This window comes from Euprymna scolopes, chromosome 1 (assembly GCF_053919585.1).
Source record: "Euprymna scolopes isolate OS-2025 chromosome 1, ASM5391958v1, whole genome shotgun sequence".
Taxonomy (NCBI): Eukaryota; Metazoa; Mollusca; class Cephalopoda; order Sepiida; family Sepiolidae; genus Euprymna; species Euprymna scolopes.
Genome location: NC_136482.1, coordinates 170,186,835 through 170,202,240, shown reverse-complemented (window position 1 = coordinate 170,202,240; position 15,406 = coordinate 170,186,835). Strand labels below are relative to the sequence as shown.

The 15,406-nt window shown below is 29.5% G+C and overlaps 1 protein-coding gene across 3 annotated transcripts in view; it reads right to left on the bottom strand.

The window, feature by feature from the left end:
* The window catches only part of LOC145277237 (cytospin-A-like), a 307,717-nt gene that overhangs the window by 120,160 nt on the left and 172,151 nt on the right, over positions 1–15,406 (bottom strand). The window lies entirely within an intron of this gene.

Below are 15,406 nucleotides of genomic sequence, written 5' to 3'. Positions count from 1 at the left end.
ATGAGATTTCAGACTATATCAGGCGTTAAGAGTTTAAGTCACTTTTCCTTATTACTGCAAAACTTCAAAAGATACAAGCTGAACATTCTTTGTTCTAGGAGTAATAATCAGTTTTAAGATGAAAATAGCATGCACCTCACAAAGGGATTTTGTAATGATATTTATGTCACTCAACATTTGTTTCTGTGTCGAGATCACTTGTTAACATTTTAATAATGACAATACCTTAATGTGATGCAATCTTTCTAACTTTTCAATTGTTTTGAAAACTTTCTAGGACTATTTACATTATAAGTTTTTTTTTGTTTTGTTTTGAAAATGCCATATCAACCCTTTTTGGGTTATTTAACGCCGAATCCAGTTATTTTGGAAAAAGTTTTATGCTTCAAGTTCTTTATATCTTATATTTACTTGTAGAGTTTGGTTTGGTTGTTTTATGGCATATCAACCGCTTTCCAGGTTATTTAATGCCAAATCCAGTAATTTTGGAAATAGTATTCATGTTGCATCCAGTTATTTTGTAGAAGGTTTTATTCTTTGTATCTTCAATCGCTAGTTTGTAGTGTTTGGTTTGGTTTATAGTGGATTTTATCGTTTTTGTTCCCTGCAGAACATGAATGAGTTTTGTAATGGGTGAGGGAAAAGGGTTACAGTATTAATTTTCTTCAAACAGCCTGATCTGGTAGCACAAGATTTACATTACAGATTTGTGCTACATATGATTAATTTTAACAACTTTGAAAAGGCTCGCTTAATATGTATGTATGTATATATGTGTGTGTGTGTGTGTATATATATATGTGTGTGTTGGGATGATTAATCAAAATCGGGGGGGGGGGAATCGAAACTTTAAGAAGCATCGGAAAAATTACTATTTTTTCTGATGCCAAAACGACTTTTTTTTTTTTTTTTTTTTTTAAAAAAAAAAAGCAAAATCTTCAACAGCTGGTAGTAATAATAAAATAAAAATTTATTGATTTTTAAATAAAAATAAAATTTGTAGATCATCCTTTATAAGTGTAGTTTTTTTTTTATTATTATTCATGAGAAAAAATCTGAATTTAACATGTTTTTACGATAATTAGGAAAAATAACTACTTCATTGCTAAATATTTAGAGATTTATATAAAGAATCGGAATCAGGAGAAACATTGGAATCGTCCCATCATTAATATACATATATTTTATTTCGCTATGTCAAGAAGTGACATGGAATGCTTGAATTATCAATACATACATACTCGACTAAAAGCAAAATCCCACCCTTTTATCGTTGATGTCCCTAGATGTTGGAAGACCTACTTTAATAGTTTCTTTCATTGGACTGCTAGAGTTTGGAATTCCCTTCGTTACCTGTTCCCCTTACTGTACTAATCTGTACAATTTTAGATGTAATGTTAATACTGAACAGACATCTTGCTGCTCAATTCCCGACAGTCCTGTTAGGCACGATCCTAGATAGTAACCCCTTACGTTCTAAGTTGAAATATGTCTTGTCTGGGATGAAAATAAAGTAAACAAATAAAATAAAAAAAATAAATAAAGTAAAAACAAAAAATAAAGTAAAAACAAAAAATAAAGTAAAAACAAAAAATAAAGTAAAAACAAAAAATAAAGTAAAAACAAAAAATAAAGTAAAAACAAAAAATAAAGTAAAAACAAAAAATAAAGTAAAAACAAAAAATAAAATAAAGTAAAAATAAAATAAAGTAAAAATAAAATAAAGTAAAAATAAAATAAAGTAAAAATAAAATAAAGTAAAAATAAAATAAAGTAAAAATAAAATAAAGTAAAAATAAAATAAAGTAAAAATAAAATAAAGTAAAAATAAAATAAAGTAAAAATAAAATAAAGTAAAAATAAAATAAAGTAAAAATAAAATAAAGTAAAAATAAAATAAAGTAAAAATAAAATAAAGTAAAAATAAAATAAAGTAAAAATAAAATAAAGTAAAAATAAAATAAAGTAAAAATAAAATAAAGTAAAAATAAAATAAAGTAAAAATAAAATAAAGTAAAAATAAAATAAAGTAAAAATAAAATAAAGTAAAAATAAAATAAAGTAAAAATAAAATAAAGTAAAAATAAAATAAAGTAAAAATAAAAGTAAAAATAAAATAAAGTAAAAATAAAATAAAAGTAAAAATAAAATAAAAGTAAAAATAAAATAAAAGTAAAAATAAAATAAAAGTAAAAATAAAATAAAAGTAAAAATAAAATAAAAGTAAAAATAAAAAATAAAATAAAAGTAAAAATAAAAAATAAAATAAAAGTAAAAATAAAAAATAAAATAAAAGTAAAAATAAAAAATAAAATAAAAGTAAAAATAAAAAATAAAATAAAAGTAAAAATAAAAATAAAGTAAAAATAAAAATAAAGTAAAAATAAAAATAAAGTAAAAATAAAAATAAAGTAAAAATAAAAATAAAGTAAAAATAAAAATAAAGTAAAAATAAAAATTAAAATAAAGTAAAAAAAATTAAAATAAAGTAAAAAAAATTAAAATAAAGTAAAAAAAATTAAAATAAAGTAAAAAAAATTAAAATAAAGTAAAAAAAATTAAAATAAAGTAAAAAAAATTAAAATAAAGTAAAAAAATTAAAATAAAGTAAAAAAAATTAAAATAAAGTAAAAAAAATTGAAATAAAGTAAAAAAAATTAAAATAAAGTAAAAAAAATAAAATAAAGTAAAAAAAATAAAATAAAGTAAAAAAAATTAAAATAAAGTAAAAAAAATTAAAATAAAAAAAAATTAAAATCAAGTAAAAAAATTTAAAAAAAAATAAAATAAAAAAAGATAAAATAAAAAATAATTACAATAATTATCTTTGATGTCCCAGATTACATGACAAGATCACGTGACAATCTGTAATTTAGGAAAATAGCTTTAATAAAATCTGGATTTATGAAAATATTCAACCTTATCTTCAATCCATGGATCTATGTTCATATTGAATACACTGATTTCTTAGATATTGATTTTTTTTTTTCATTTAAGTCTTCTGTAATGTATTACCATGGCAGCAACATGTGTTAATACTATTGATAATATTAAAACAATTTTGTTTTGTTTTTTACAAAAGAATTGAATAAATTTCTCATGCATCTTGCCTTCTGCAATAAAAAAAAAAAAAAAAATGGTGATCGATTCATTAAACATTAAAACGCTTCATAATTAAATCGGTTTTAGTTTTATAATCAGATTATGAAAATAGAAGCTTTGAATATGAAACGTATAATTAAAGAGAAAGAGAGTAGAGAATTTCATATTGAACGAAAGAAAAATTAAAATAAAGCCAAATTGTAGAATTGTTCTCACCATCAAACCATGAAGCAGGCTAAGGTATACCCTCCTAATTTGCTTGTCATTGTGTGAGGGGCGGTCTCCTCACTGCTTCCATTGCTTAAAGACCTGGGTAGATATACCAGTCAAAAATCCATTCTCGATGATCAGCCCGACAGGTGCGGGGCCAGGAAATGGCTCAGTACTTATCGGACTAAGGTATGCTGCCTGGGTGGCACCTAGGAGGGTCACTCTTCCAGACCTTGCCACCTGAAGCGCCCTTATCAGGGAATGTTGATGGAGCTGCCCAGGCAATTTTTGCTAAGTTAGAGTGCACCTTCTTTAAGGGCACTGACTTGACATTCCTCACCTTCCGACCTTGTGTCACATCTTGCTGCAGTGAGAAGCAAGTAAATATCTACTTCAGGCAAAAATCAATTAAAATAAATCCATGTCTTTGCACTGAACAACTTTTTAGGAAAGGATTTTAAGAGATTAGTGTAATTGAAGGATTTGTTTTATGATATAGTAACCATTTTCAGGTCATTTAATGCTGAAAACACCAAAATTATTGTAAATGATTCATTGAATACAAGTTGATATTCTACAAAATTATACAACTGCCATGAAGAAATTGCTTAGAAAGTTACAAAACTAGAAAACAAAAATAACTGAAAACATTTTTTTTTTTTTTTTTTTTTTTTACACAGTAATCACCACTTATCAAGGCCCGGAAGCCACTCAGGGATAAGGGTTATTGCAAGTACATTACGTTAGTGTGGAGATTTGATGAAGTGTTTACTTAAGAGGGCGGTTCATTAGGAATTTGTTAACGTTGGACTTGAAGACATCCAAGTTGTAGTCCGGTGGGAAACAGGCAGACGGAACAGAGTTCCACAGGCGTGCAGTTCTAAGAAAGAAGCTTTGTTCATAGAATCCACGTTTTGATTTAGGCACAGATAAAGAGTGGGGAAATTTTTGACAGTGGTTTCAGCTAGACGGGTGTTTTTCGTGAAAGATTGGCGAGGGGGGACCAGAGATTGGAGTTCAGACGAGCACCTGCCATGGAAATAATAAAACAAGGATAGGCTCGCAACGTCTCTTCTGTGGGAGAGAGGTTGCAGGGTAGAGAATGTATCTGATTGAAATTACTAACAAATGAATTTCAGTTTAGAATAAAAAAAATCCATAAAAATCTAAAAAGATATTTGTAAGTACGAATTTATGACTACAAACTATGAACTTGTTTTTGTCATTTGAATTAATAACTGAGAACACAATATTAAAAGACGTTATGAAATTATGTTAAAAAAATTAAAAACTTTATTTTATGTAATGTACACTCATACAATACTGCTGGTAAGAAAATAAGAAACCGTTATGTAGCACTTACTTGTGATAGAAAAATATGCTATTCATACAGATTTATGGATATTAATACAATAGTGTTTTTATTTCTGAAATTCTACTATCCATAGGCAGAATTTTTTCCATTTTCGTGTGCATAAATTTTGTCACTGCTTAACTCCCCTTAATATACATCTTCATAAATAAAGATTTAAAATGACACCAAACCAGAAAAAAAAAAAAAAGCGTGCTAATAGTAATAATTACTTTCTTTTTTAATTAACATTTACTGAATAATATTCCGTAAATGTTTGTGTACGCTAATATTTTTCAATAAAAATTAAGTTTTTTTTTAATATAATTATCTTATTTCAATGTGCAATATTAACACGATTGTAACCATGGAGAAATACTAAAGGAATTTCATTTTTTATTTATTTTTTATTATTTATATTAATTAAAATAAAATAAAATGGTTTTCTGATAAATCTCTAGTTAAGGAAAAAATAAATGTGAAGGATGTTGGAAAGTTTTGCACACAATTTATATTGATATAATACTCAAACTCAGCTGATCATGCTAGTTTATCCCCCAAGCAAGAAAGATGACAAATGATCAAATAACTAAAGAATGACAATTCATTAAAACAACAAACATAGACGACCCGTAACTGTTTGAGTCACGGGTCGTCTATGTGAACAGTGTGTGTATATATATATATATATATATATATATAAATGTAAATTTGGTTCGTTAAAAGTGAATAAAACCATATTTCTACGTTACCAATTTATTTGAAATTTTCAGACAACCCATCTTTAGAGTCGAGGGATGTTTTTATGTCATTAAAATAAATTTACCTCACGAATTATTAAAATATTAAATAAAATATAAATATTTTTCGAAGTTGTTTCTGCGAGACTTGCCCGGTTTTATTTCTGGTAACTTCCGTTTCAACTACTCTCGAATTACCAGATAAGTAATAAAAAAAAAAAAAAAAAAACTTACTTATGCAGAGAGTGATCCATGCTGAAATAATAACATTATTTAAAAAGCCATTCTTAACATGGGGAAGGGAGGGTGTTTTGTACCTATTCTGTACTTTAACCTTACAATTGAATAAAAACATAAAACTTTAATTAAACATGGAAATACGATTTAAAAAAAATAGCGCGGATCACTCTCTGCATAAGCACACAAAAAAAAATAAAATAATCCCATGTTTAAAAAATTTAAATTCATTTATGTACTTACCAATTTTTTAATTTTAAATTCCTTTATGTTAAGGCTTTTCACTCATGAAACATTACGTTTTAATTGTTTAGTTTCTTTTCACGGCATTGTTTACATAAAAAAATTTGTTTTAACTTTTTCTAAACTGTTTCATTTTTACGACATGCCTCAACGTATTATAAACACCCTAACCTCCCCATGTTAAAAAAAAAAAACGCCCTTCCATAAACCTCGAAAGCCGTTCTTAATATGGGGAGGTTGGGGGTGTTCATTCCGAAAGCCGTTTTAACATGGGGAAGTTAGGGTGTTTATAATATGCTGGGGCGAGTCGTAAAATTAACGAAGTTGCTATCTATTATTTATTGCAAAAATTGCTTGAAATTTATTTGACAAAAAAAAAAAAAAAAATTACATTTTGGTACTCCTTGGGCGTTGAGTTCCATGGCGACCAGCAGAAAAAAAATAATAGTCGCTCCCTTAGTCCCCCACCCCGCACGTAACATTTTATTTACTGACGTTGCCGTAACTAAACGATTATTTGTCACATTTACAAACATTTCTTTATTTTGAAAAAAGATTTACTTTTTATGAATATTAAAAAAAAATGGGTACTCATGCAGAGAGTGATCCATGCTGAAATAACGTTATTATTTAAAAAGCCATTCTTAACATGGGGGGGGGAGGGTGTTTTGTACCTATTCTGTACTTTAACCTTGCAATTGATTAAAAAAAAAAACATCATAAAACTTTAATTAAACATGGAAATACGATTTAAAAAATAGCGCGGATCACTCTCTGCATTAGCATCGAAAAATGTTACTAAACATTTATTAATAATTTATCACTTTTACAAACATTTGATTTTAAATTTCTTTTTAAATGACGACTTTTATCGCCATTTTTTTTTTAATATCCCCCCCCCTCCAATGGTGTTTATTCCGAAATCCGTTGTTAACATGGAGAGGTTGAGGGTGTTTATTCTGAAAGCCGTTCTTAACATTTGTGGAGGTGGACCTAATGTAAAAAAATAAATAAATAAATGAATAAAAAAAAAAAAACTAAATCATTTACTGATACTTCTCACTTTTACAAATATTTTTTAATTTACATGCGCGGATGAACAAATTGTTGAATAGTGCGAAAACAAAACGTTTTTGTAATAAACTTTGGGATAATTTTTTGGGTAAATATTTACATTTAGGTCCACCTCCACAATTTTCTTTTTTAAATGACGACTTTTATTGATAAATAAATTTACTTCTTCGCAACGGGCACTGAACTCCTCCCCTTTTTTTTTTTAATAGTATTTTCGGGTGGGTATGCTGACAACAAATATCAGTTAAATTTTGCAAATAGCCCCCCCCCCTCCAAAAGTGGTGTTTATTCCGGAAGCTGTTCTTAAGATGAGGAGGTTGGGGGGTGATTATAAGGTGGACCTAATCTAAAAAAAAAAAAAAAAAAAAAAGGTTTTTATGCGCACATAAGCAACTATTTTTTTATAAACTTTTTTTTTTTTTTTTTACTTTTTTATTTAAAAATTAGTAAATTTGAATGAATAGAATAATAAATCATTTATCATTAATGTGTTTTTGGTTTTGTGTTGAATGAAACTTTTTTTTTTTTTTTTCATTACAACAATAATGAACCAATTTAAATCTTCCGGCATGCGTTTAAGGGTTACGAAATTATCAATAAATCGTTTAGTTACTAAGCCAACGTCAGTAAATAAAAAAAATGTTACGTGCGCATGCATTAGCCTTAACTAGGGGGGGGATAAGGGAGCGACCATTAAATAATTATGCTGGTCGCCATGGAACTCTACGCCCAAGGAGTACCTAAAGTGGCACTTATGTTAGCGTGCTATTTTTTAAAATAGTATTTTCATGTTAAATTCAAATTTTACAATATGTTTTTCTTTTATTAATTTGTTAAGTGAAAGTACAGATAACCTGGTCGGTTTCTAATGTGAGGAAAATCTAGCCCCCCCCCCCCCAAAAGGCGTACTCTGGATAATAAAACATTAAAATTGCCTCAGTCTCGAAAGATTTCTTCTCTACTGAACGAGGAAAAAAACGGTGAAGTGTAGTTAACCTTCTGTTTCTCTCCCCCTCTCTCTTCCTCTTTTAATATCTCTCTCTATCCATCTCTCCCTTTCCCTCTCTCAATCTATCTTTCTCTATATATCACCCTCTCCATCTCTCTTTGAGCCCCTTTCTCTCTCTAACTCCCTCTATCTCTCTCCTTTCCTCTGTCTCATCCCTGCTTCTAACTCTCCCCCTCTCTCTGTTTATCTATCAATCCCTTTATCTCTCTATCTCCTTCTCTTTCTCTATTTTCCTCTCACCTTCTCTTTTCTATCTATATATCTTCCTCTCTATCTGTCCATCTCTAATCCCTCATCCTATTTTAGTCTCCTAAATTAATTACAGTGAATAAGGCATTGTCAAAACATGGATAAATCCTATTTTAGTCACCTAATTTACTGACTGTGGGAATAGAAGTTATTTGGAAATTACTGCTACCTTGAACAGCACCAGAAGTAACTGGTAAAATCTTTCTAATTAAATTGATTTTGGCAGCCATTTGGTAACAAAATGACATAGCCTTAGCCCTTGCTACATGAGGAATACCTGCGACCTTGCTGCCAAGTAGAAGAATTATTTATTCTACTTTAAAACATTCAATTTTTCAAAAATCTCATGTTCGACATCTCCAAAACATCCAATATGGGGAAAAATATTGCAGAAATGCAAAATTATTGTTTAGGATAAATGCACAATGGTACGCAAAAAAATCACTTGAGGCTCTTGGTCAATCCTTGCAAGATTTGCGTGGCAATGTCAGACCATTTGGGAATGCAGTAATATTTCTTGCAGATTTCAGACAAATGTTACCTGTTATTCTTCAATCAACACCAGCAGATGAAATAAATGCTTGCCTCAAATACTCTACTTTTTTGTTCCATGTGAAGACATTAAACTTAACTCAAAATATGCATGTCCAGTTGCAGACTGTTCGATCCGCACAAAATTTTTTGCATCACTTGTGGGAAATTGGGTACAAAAAGTGCCAGCTGATCAGAGTTAAGGGCAAAATTCTTTGACTTTTAACTTCTGTAATTTTATTTCATCAAAAGAATAGTTAGTTTAAAAGGTTTTTGCAGATATTCAAATTATAAGAATTCCATTTGACTGAGTGAATGAGCTATTCTTGCAGGTCAATACAAAGACGCCCATGAACTTAACGCTATTATTCAATGTAAAATTCCAAGTGAGGTAGTCAAATACAAATCCATCGACACTGTTGTGAAAGCAGATAAAGTGGTTAAGCGGCCGCCAAAACATTCCCCGCCCCTCCACCACCTCCCACCAAATGTAAACAGAATTTTTGTAAAATATTAAACAGTTCTTCTGTTCGGTTAATGTCGGCACATTACTTATGTTAAAACAGTTAAAAAAGCACCTGTTAAAAAAATATACAAATTCCATAATTAAATATCCCCCTCTCAAAAAAGAACGAAAAACAAACTGGCAATTCCCCCCTAAAAAATAAAAAAAAATACCAGTGAGTGCATTTCTTCATATCTTGGAAACTACATGTTTACTGGAATTTTAAAGGATTTTCCGAGGGTGGAAAGGAAGTCCCCCGCACCCCAAAAAATCGTGGCCCCAAAGTGATCATTTTACGTTAAATTATGATAGAAAAGTGATCCCTACTTTTTTAGAACTAACATTTCTTCATATCTTGGAAACTACTCGTTTGCCGTAATTTTAAACGTTATTTTCGTTTTCAGTGACCCTGAAAACCTTTAAGAGTGGTAATTTTAAAGGAATTTTCAAGAATGGAGTAATTCTTCATATTTACAAAAAAAAAAAAAAAAAATAGCATCCCGGAATTTTGATAAAATTTTCCATTTTCTCACGTTCGTATATAACAAAATACTTTTTTGGGTGGCCGTTGAGTTCCATGGCGACCAGCAGATTATCTGCTCATGTACATTAAAAATGTAAGTGAGAAATTATCAATAAACGGTTTAGTTACTTTTTTTTTTTATATACTTCATGAAAAGAGTTAAGCCAACGTAAGTACGTGAAAAATTATTAATAAATGTTTAGTAACTTTTTCCTTTTATTATTTTTAAGGAGTAAAACTTTTTTTTAATCATGAAAAGAGTTAAGCCAACGTGAATAAATAAATAAATGAATAAATGTTTGTACACGTGACAAATTATCAATAAATGGTTAAGTTACTTTTTTTTTATTATTATTTATGAAAAGAGTAACGTAAGTAATGTTTGTAAAAGTGCCAAAGACAACGTAAGTAAATAAATAACAAAAATACTATGTGTGCATGCGTTAGCCTTGACTGAGGGGGGACTAAGGAATGATCATTGAATAAGTCGCCATGGAACTCAACGCCCAAGGAGTACCAAAAATAGTTTTCATATGAAGAAATTTCTTTTCCGAAAAGGTGATCACTTTTCCATGTAAATTTAGCTTAAAATGGGCACCCACTTTCTGGCCATCTGAGGAATGGGAGCATTTATTTTCGTGTTTATTGGCTAAAAGGTTTTTTGACAAGGCAGTTTGGTACGCGAGTGCATATTTAACAGCCTTCGTTTATGCTCGCGTGTAGCGTAAACAAAGGCTACGTTTGTGAAATGGAAAATAGTCGCAGAGTTCAGGGGTTATTACCATGCAAAAGAAATCAAACAAAAAACTTTTTAGCCAAGAAACAGAAAATTTTTTTTAAAATAGCATCCATTTTTTTCTATCGAATTCATTTGCTGTTTTTACTGAAAACTATTTTCTCCCGGATTTTTGATAAAATTTTCCATAAAGGGCCGTGCGTCTCACGTTCGTATATAACAAAAAAAATTTGTGTAGATTTCGGTGTGCTAAAAACGAATCTGCAAACAGTTTCCATCGCAAAAAAATAGTTTTTATGATATGAAGAAATTACTTTTTCGAAAAGTAGGCGATCACTTTTCCATGTAAATTTAACTTAAAATAAGCACTCATTTTCTAGCCACCTGAGAGGGGGGGATTTTTTCCCATGTTTATTGGCTAAACAGCTTTCATTTATGCTCGCGCGTAGCATAAACGAAGGCTACGGCTGTGAAATGCAAAATAGTCCCAGAGTTCAGGGGTTATTACCATGCAAAAGAAATCAAACAAAAAACTTTTTAGCCAAGAAACACAGAAAAATGCCCCTCTCTCTCTCTCAGGTGGCCAGAAAGTGGGTGCTCATTCTAAGTTAAATTTACATTGAAAAGTGATGACCCACTTTTCAAAAAAGTAATTTCTTCATCATGAAAACTTTCTTTTTACGACGGAAACGGTTTGCAGATTCGTTTTTAGTACACCGGAATCTACAATAAAATATTTTGTTATATACGAACGTGAGACGGGCCTTAAAGTAAAATAATACTGGATTTTTGGGGCAGATTTGACATTTAGTTGTACAAATATCCTCAAACCAGGTAATCACTAAAAGGGACTTTTAAAAGTCGTCACCTGTATCGAGCAAAAGTTTAAAACCACTGATTATATGTCAGCCTACGTCACAGTAACATATATTGAATGAGTTTCTAACAATATTTTGTATAGTTTTTTAGTTTAAACTCATTTTCCCAAAATTTCCAAACTTAACATGTTTGATACAGTCTGCCGCCATTTGTATTTTTCAAATATACCGATAAACACTGCCTGTTTTTGAACCGATTAAACATTATACATTACATAAAAACACTATAATCTTATCCAGTTAGGTAGAACATTAACTTTTCTTACCTTTGATAACATTTATTTGTTATATATTTATTTTTTGACAACTTCTTTGTATCTGTGTTTAGTAATACAAACTCTTTTCATTTAATGTAACGTTTAGTCGGCTCAAAAAACAGTGTTTATCGGTGTATTTGAAAGATACAAATGGTGGCAGACACTTGATTACATTAAGTTTGAGAAAGTGAGTTAAAACTAAAAAACTACACAAAATACTCTCATAAACCCACCGATTATGTCAGCCTATGTCATGGTAACATATATTCGGTGGGTTTTGACACTGTATTGCATAGTTTTTAGTTTTCAACTTACTTTCTCAAACTTAACGTATTCAACAGAGTCTGCAACCATGTTTTTCGAGCCGATTAAACATTTTACATTACATAAAAACACTAAACAATTATCCAGTTAGGTAGAAACGTAACTTACCTTACCTTTGCTTTCATTTGTTTTTGGACAACTTTTTCGAATCTGTGTATAGTAACTCTCCCCACCCCATCACTCAAATATTAATTACTAACTCACATTTTTGTATACAGGAAAAAAAAAAAAAACAACATTTAGCGTTTCAACATTTTTGCTATGTTCAGCTTTATCCACTGATTGTTGGTTGAGCCCAAGCCATGATTGATGGTAATCCTGAGGATCAGGATCCAATTCTGCAAGAGTACCATTTTTTTTTCATTTTTTTTTTACTTTTTGGAGTGGATTGCTGTACTAAGAATATAAGAAACATGCATTTTCTCTTTTTATTAAAATTTTCCATTACACCAAATTGAGCCACAACAACGCGTGGCAGGGTACAGCTAGTGTATGTGTGTGTGTGTATATATATATATATATATATGTGTGTGTGTGTGTGTGTGTAGGCTCCTTCAGTCTTAGACAGACTATGGATACCTATGAAGGGTTGCTTGCACGTGAAATTTTTGTGGCAGGAAGTGTGCAATCTCCAACCACACCTCTCCTGAGACGACATTGTTAAATACCAGTGGCAAGTGAAGTGTATGTACAGCATAATCGTGTTGACACACCGGTTCTCGTCAGATCACCGGTTAAGCAACGTTGAGCATGGTTAGTATCAAATGGGTGACCATTTGGGAATTCTAGGTACTGTTTGTGTTCTCCGCTTATCTCGGCATTTGTTTCCAGTCGTCCTGTACATACACTTCATTATATATATATATATATATATATATATATATATATATATATATATATATATGTATATAAAAAAGAGAGACAGAGAGAAAAAATACCAAAGGAATTTAATAAATCTATTTCCATTATTCTCATCTATAATATAAATCTCACCCGTGTTTTATAAATGTATGTATGCCTAAAACTTGACAAAGGCGACAGATTTTCACAACATCAGTATCCTTTTGAAGCTCGATCCTTTAGATGACAAATATCGAAAAATTGGCTAAAAAAACTTTAATTTCTTCACCCTCAACTGGGCACTTTTCTACAGGGAGGGGGTAGCTTTTTTCGCGATATTTTCGAAAGTCATCCCCTCTTTTTGATTGACTAGTCTTAATTTAAAACTACATCACTTCTGGTTTGGCGATGGGCACAACAGCAAAGATGTCACATTTTTTCCCCACATTCTTTTCCTCTTTTGCAGTACGGGTTCGAGCCTGCCTACCTACTACCACTTTTTTTTTTTTTTTTTTTTTTTTTTTTTTTTACACTCAACACACACTTCCAAACACCCGGGAAACAATGGGCACCCAGGCTAGTCATATATTGAGACAATTAATCTGAGATTTAAAAAAAAAAAAAAAAAAAAAAAAGACAAATTTAGGAGTATCGGAATCGGTATTGAAAAAATTGGTTCCTAATCTGATACCAAAACGATTCTTTTGTCTTTTTTAAAATTTTTTTTTGATTTTGTTTAACGCAAAACCTTCCATTGCTGGTAATAATGATAACTATTTATTGATTTTAAATCCCAGTAAAGCTAAAATCTATAGATCATCCCCCACCAGTGTAATTTAATGTTTAGGAAAATATGTGCATATTCAATGTTTTTTTTTTTTTTTTTTTTTTTTTTTTTTTTTACAAAAATCGGGGGAAATAACTATAGTTAAATATTTAGAGATTTAGAAAAAATCATAGTCGGTAAAAATATTGGAATCGTCCCATCACTAATATATATATATATATGTATGTATGTATGTGTGTACACCTACATACACTAGATGCATCTAGATCCATAGGGTCTAAGGGTAAAAAAAAAAAAAAAAAAAAAAAAAAAAAAGATGCTTTGGTTTGTTTTTTATGACAGATCAAAATTTTGAGGATTATTTAATGCAGAAACATGATATCTATTCTAAACGATTAAATTATACAATTAATTGAATGCAAGTTGCTATTTTTATTCTTATCTGCAAGGAAATTAGTGCATAAATGACCATAATAGATCAGATGGCCGATTTTCATAGGTCATGACGGTACTGAAATAGATAAGAACACCCATCCCCAAAATAATGACAAGAAAACTTAAAAATGGCACTTGGATAATTAAAACATTAAACAAGTGTACCATTTTTTTTTTTTTTTTTTTTTTTTTTTTTTTTTCAACGGTACTTAATGAAATATCTATTGTAAAAGATACGTTTATTTCTTCCTTTATTTTTTTGTGATTTAGATAAGCAGATGTCTTGGTGTACTTGATGTTAAATCGATTTTAATAGGCATCTAGGAACCGTAACAGATCATTTTTATAATTTGGTTATGGAATCACAAATAAAATAATTTAAAAAAATCCCCCCCACAAAAAAAAAAAAAAAACCCAAAGAGTTGGGTGAGGAGAATAAAATATTTCATGTTTTATTATGTAGAGGAGAAAAAAAAAAAAAAAAAAAAACAGACTATATGTGGAAACAATTTAAAATAGTATTTTTAATACAAAGAAACAATAAATGGATTAAGGATTTTTGTCTCTAAGTAAAAAAAAAGAAGGCATAAACCCATTTCAACAATTTAAAATAAATCAAATAAAAAAATACATAACTTGTTCCATTATTTTTTCGCCTTTATCAAATCGGTACCAATTTACGCTCAGATTTTATATAAAAAAAAAAAAAAATTAAAATTTTTTTAAAAATCACGTTTATACAATAAACACAAAATCGATCAATATTATTTTAAAAACTATTTATGCTAGTATTAAACGATTACATTCTTAATAGTCTCTTCGCAGTTGTTCCAGTAATTAATGAACCTTTTGTTTTTCTCTGAAGAAATTGTAATGTTTACCATGGTGAGCGATCAGGTTCCATTTTCTCTCTTAAATATTTACTCTAAAATGTAAAAAAATAATTTGACATTTAAAGGTGCCAAAAATCTTTTTTTTTAATGGAAATCGCTCCAGAAAAGACATGAAGCCATTTGATGTACGGAGATAAAAATAAAAACTACTTAAAGGGGAAAAAAAAACTAGCCAACAAAAAGTGTTAGATGGATAGATTCTGATCCAGAAAACAGCAATTCTTTCCCCTTTGTCAGAAATGTCACGGAATGTGAGGACCAGAACAAAATAAGAGAAGTGAAAAAACCCACTCTTTACTTTCCTTATACAAAAAAAAACTTTTTTTTTTTTTTAAAAAGGGGGAGGGGGCAATTGTTCCGTGTTTTAATTCACTGACAGATTGTGTTTTTGTGACTGCATGGATAACAATGAAAGCAAAAAGGTTAACAAGAAACAATACTGAAAATTCATGCAAATAATGAAGACGATCACAACACAATTA